The sequence below is a fragment of the Pteronotus mesoamericanus genome, unplaced genomic scaffold (assembly GCF_021234165.1).
Source record: "Pteronotus mesoamericanus isolate MK-2021 breed Mesoamerican mustached bat unplaced genomic scaffold, CSHL_Meso_final contig_94, whole genome shotgun sequence".
In the NCBI taxonomy this organism is placed as follows: domain Eukaryota; kingdom Metazoa; phylum Chordata; class Mammalia; order Chiroptera; family Mormoopidae; genus Pteronotus; species Pteronotus mesoamericanus.
The window spans coordinates 24096257-24101798 of NW_026555285.1; the positions used below are offsets into that span (position 1 = coordinate 24096257).

Genomic DNA, 5542 nt, shown 5'->3' on the forward strand with positions numbered 1-5542 from the left:
TCTACATATTTGATTTAAAAATGAATTAAACAAAAAGTGCTGCTTTATTTTATTGTTATTGTTGATATATTATTATTATTAGTTGTGCAGATAATCCTGTTTCTAGATAAATTTTATATAGTAGCACCACAATCTTCATTATTGTAGTAATAGAAGTTAGGTTGTTTTTTGTTTGTTTGTGTTTTTGTATTTTTTGTTTGTCTTGTTTTGTTTTGTTTTCCCAAAATAAAGCATTAGCTCTGTCATCAGCTATATGGAGTTTAGACCACATAGATTTTTTTTTTTAATAACAGACAGACTATATGCTACTCAGTCTCTTCCTAAACAGTCAAATTTGATTTGTCTGCCATTCAAGTACTCCCAAAAATATGTTGATATGCTTATATCTGCAAGTATGAAGACCAGATTTGTTTTTGTTGCATAGTAATTCTTCTAGTTGTATTCTTCTATTAAATTAGCTCAGTGGAAATTATACACATGAACCACACTGTTCGGGCCTTCTCCCGCTACAGAACTTCCTCTACACAGCAAAGTTTTGCCATTAAACTCAGTCTTCACCCTGAGGTGTTATTAAAGCAGTGGTAAAAGGAATGTCTCATTATCAAGAACATGATCGATTTTGAAGCTCATTTCATCAATATGCAAAAGTCTCTGGCAGATTAAGAACATAACTAATAGATTTCTCTTGATGACAGTCTACTTTGGACTACTAGGTAATAAACTTCACTTACACATCAGGTTCCTTCTTTGCTGTTTCTTCTCAGTTCTTGACCTTTTGCCATTGCCTAGTCTTTAGCTTTTCTCTTTTGTTTTTCTTATTCTCTTTTATTTCTATATTTAAAGGAGGCCCTTCAAATTGATTTTGTAACTGAAGATCTACGTAAAGGCAGCATAATAAACCAGCAGTTCATCCCTTGATTCAAATTGACATAGGCTGATTAATTCTGTTGGTTTATTTTTGTATCATTATTTTGAAATCATGTGGAACTACTAGCATGATTAAGGGGAATGCCAGGTATTCATTCTCCTAAATACATCAAAATATTAATCTATAAAAGAAAACCTACTTTTTATTTCAGTTAAAGGTAAGAACTGAGATCTTGACTCAGTTGTGGACTTTTAAGTGACTCTGGTCTATGAATGAGAAAAGACAACACTTAGTTTATAATAGTTCTCAGAGAAGTTAAGAAGTGCTTTACAGTTTTGTCTTACACATTTTCCATATTAGAGTAGACTTAGATGATTCATTTTTTTATGTGCTCATATGTATAGTAATGGCTTTATAAGAATTTTAAGACCCCCTGAACAACAGTTTTGATAATGTTTTAAAGTGATAAATATCAATATCATATGAAATGATATGGGAAAATATATTTTAAGTGTAATTTAAACAAGCAGAAAGAGATTAAATAAGCCAAATACCGATAGTTTTTTTTTCATGTTTTTTAAAATTTATCTTTTTCTGTGATCTAAATGATAAGATAGGGTGGGTCAAGGGGTGGGGAAACTGGAACATCTATAATTGTTTCAACAAAACAGACAAAATTAAAAAAATATCAAGACCTTCTTCAATCCCAAGTCTCATTCCCCAAAGGGAATCATTTATAAACATTCTTCTATGTCTTTATGTATTTAATTCCATAAAGCTAAAGAATATGCTCTTCCTACTTCCTCTCATCTGCTCTTCCTTCTTGCCTTTCTTCTATCTCTTCTTTTTTTCAGTTTGAGACATTATTGTCTATTCTTATGTCAAAAGTAGACATTTCTATATTAGATAACTAACATTAAATACATTTTCTCATATCCATTCTCAAATCACATTTTCCCTCTACTATATTACCATTAATTAGATTAGAATTTTTAGCTTAACCCATACTTAGTTTTTATATTATTATGATTTTCAATTTTAACTCATAGCTCACCTACATAATAGATCAGAATTTGATTCAGTTTTTGGTGTGATTTTAGTTTGTTTTTTATTTCTATATTTTTATTTTTGTTCAATGTAATATGATTAATTCAATTCCTTGCTTGTCATTTTCTTGCTTGATATTTTCCCTCTGAAGAATGGAAGTAAATGATCATATTCCCTCAGAATATTTAAGATTTTATCTCATTTAAAAAAAATTTCTACTTTTGTTCTTATCTCCAATAGCCAAGTACTGGAAACAGCCTAAGTGCCCCTCAGTAAATGAATGGATCAAAAAATGCTAATTCGCATACACAATGGAATGCTACCCAGCAGAAAAAAGAAGGAATCCCTGCTTTTTGTGATAGTATAGATGGAACTGGAGAGCATTATGCTAAGTGAAATAAGATAGTAGGTGAAAGAGAAATACCATATGATCTCACCTATAAGTGGAATATAATGAACTAAACAAACAAATGAGCAAAATAGGACCAAAGACATGGAAATAAAGAACTGACAGTGACTAGAAAGGAGGGGGGAGAGGGGATAACAGCGAAAGAAGGGGAAGGATCAAGTCAAGGACCATGAATAGAGGACCCATGGGCACTGACAATGGGGGAGCGGTTGACTGTGGGAGTTGAGGGGACAGGACGGGGAGAGCAAGGGGGAAAAGATCAGACGACTGTAACTGAACAATTAAAAAAAGAAATTATATGACAATTCGATGATGTTCTTCATTTCTCTTTGTTTACCAGCTTCTCTAAGATCGTTTGCTTTTTTGTTGACTTTTTTTTACAAAATTTTGACAGATATGGCATGTCATGAAGTCTTTTTAGCAGTTGCTGACAGTGTCCTTGCGGTCCTGAGATCTGTCTCCTGCTTCAACAAGGTTTGGATGGAACAGACCTAGGGACGCCCCTTCTTACCAACTACCTTCCAACCTTTTCTCTAGTCACCACCTTTGGAACCACCTTAGTCATCCTCAGCCTCTGAGACCAGCCGATACCATTTTTTTGACCTGAATTCTTCATAGCCAAACCACCACGAGCTCCCACATTCCTCAGAATTATGCCACTGAGGTGGAGGCTGCCGTCCACCTCCTGGCCAGCCTGTGCCTGCAGACCGCCTACACCTTCCTCTCCCTGGGCTTCTGTGACAATGTGGCTCTGCAGAGGTTGGGTCACTTCATCTGAGAGTTGGCCGAGGAGAAGCATGAACGTGCCACACATCTCTTAAAGCTGCAAAACCAGCGCTGTGGCTGCATTCTTTTCCAGGGCTTGGTGAGGCCTTCCCAAGATGAGTGGGGTAAAATGCAGGATCCCATGAAAGCTGCCTTGGCCTTGGTGAAGAAACCGAACCAGGCCCTTTTAGATCTGCATGCCTTGGGTTCTGCCCACACAGACCCTCATCTCTGTGACTTTCCTGGAGAAGCGTTTCTTGGATGAGGAGGTGAAACTCATCAAGAACATGGGGGACCCCCTGACTAACCTCTGCAGGCTGGCCTGCTCCTCGGGTGGGTTGGGCAAGTGTCTCTTTGAAAGGCTTACCCTCAAGCATGACTAGGAAACTTTGGGGCCCAGAGGCCTTTGAGGGGTCCTTCTGCATTTCCCTGGCATCTGGCTTTTGCCTTAGCCCCTCCCTGAAACCACTAGACACCCTTTTTACCACCCTAGAAACCTCTCCCATGCATTGGACCAAATAGAAACAATACAACTTTTTGCAGGAAAAAAGCCAATTCCATCAATTGCATGTTTCAAAATTATGGTGGGTGCTCTTTGGGGTTTTTAATCTTATCAATGTTCCCCTTTCTATCTGGAACATTTTTATGTACATTTTTTCCTCTTCAATTTTTTTAACTTGTTATTTGGATTGTATCCTTCTTATTGATTATATTCCTTATCTAATCCCTCTTGTTATTCATCTCTGTGTCTTTTTTTATTGGGGAGATAACAGTTATACATTTTATATTTGTTCATTAGTTTATTTTTGTTGTATTTTTTCCATTATCATTTAGTCCCCTATGTCTCCCTCCCCATCTCATCAGTTTATTTTGTTCATTAGATTTCACATAATGCTGAGATCATAATGCTTTCTCCGACTGGTTTATTTCACTTAGCATTATTATCTCCAGGTCCATCCATGCTGCTGCAAAAGGTTTACAATTATTTTTTTATTAAATTATTTTTATTGTTGTTCTAGTACAGTTGTCCATTTTAGTGTATACTGTGGTTTTTAAAATTTCTATCACATTTTTCCTCTCAGAATTTTTATTATTATTATTATTAAGTAGCAATATGTGATTTAGCTCATAGATGAAATATGCACATTTTTGAGTATTTTTAACTAATATTTTTAAAATATGCTCCCTGAATTTTACCTTAGTCTAAGAGTTCCTTATTTTCTGTTTATATGTCATAATAACTCTCTTCTAATTCTGAGACTTCTTTCTTCAGTATTGGGTGATTGTTGGCTTCTTGTTCACATGTGGGTATGAGGCACTAACATATTGTTTAAAGCTGTGTATTTGTGTATGTGCTGGTGTAAAAGGGACTTGTCAAATATGTGGACCTTTCTCTAGGTGATTGGGCAGAGTCTTGAACCTGTATTTCATGCAGGTTTAGTATGTTGGGTTTTTTAAAATTTAATTTTATTTATTTTTTGTGTGTGTTTATTTTTTTTTAATTTTGTGTGTGTATTTTGGTTTGTTTTTTTTTTTTTCCTTCTTTAAAGCCAGGTTCTGTAGTCTCTGGTAGAGATTGTAAATCTGGCTATCAAGATTTGGGAGGCAAGCAGGAGAAGCAGGACCAGCTAAACAAATTAGGAACTATTGCTAAAAAATAGTTAAGAATTTAAAGTAAGGGCATAGTATTAAACCAAGAGTGGAACCCTTTTTAGTGTGAGACTCGGCTGTATCCACAAGTGGCTCAACTACTATGCTAACAGGAAGGGGAACAGGCTGTTGGGTATGCCAACTTCCTCGTAATCCCTGCGATGTCTTGGTGAACAACAGACCAGGGATTCTCTGTTTCCTTCCCTCCAGTGATAAGTATCCTGTCTCCTCCTGGCAGGAATGAAGAACACTATTCTGGCTATAGAGGTACGGTAGTGGTAGAGAAATAGAGGTTCTGAGGCCTAGTTTTCTGTATTAAGATTTTCAGTAAATTTTCTTGCTTTCAGTCCCAGCTAAATTTTTTTAATTCATTGAACATAAACAGAAATTGGACCTTAAAAAATTCACTATCTGAAAACATTTAGAAAATTCTTCTTAAAAACATATTCCTTATTAAAAAATATAAGAACTTGTTTTTCTACCAATCTTTCTCCCCCTCTATTCTTTGATCTTTTTTTCACCTGAAATAGTCTTAAGAGGTAATCTAGATTATGTCCCTCATTTTATATATGAGTTAATTAAAACTCAGATAAATGAATGGCATTCACATTGTCACACAGCCTGTCACAACTTTTCAATATTTTCTATAAAGTATTTAATGATTAATTAACAATCTTAAATGTAAAGATATACTTTTCCTGAAAATTTTAGACATTGGAGAAGGTTTCTTCACTTGAAGAAGAAGCATGCACAGGAAAAGCAGTGCCCTCACATTAACTGTAAGAGTTTAAACATGATTTTTG

The 5542-nt window shown here is 35.2% G+C and overlaps 1 pseudogene; it reads left to right on the forward strand.

Moving 5' to 3' along the window:
• Positions 1-477: 477 nt before the first annotated feature.
• On the forward strand, positions 478-3472 carry LOC129081052 (ferritin light chain-like; annotated as a pseudogene).
• Positions 3473-5542: the final 2070 nt, after the last annotated feature.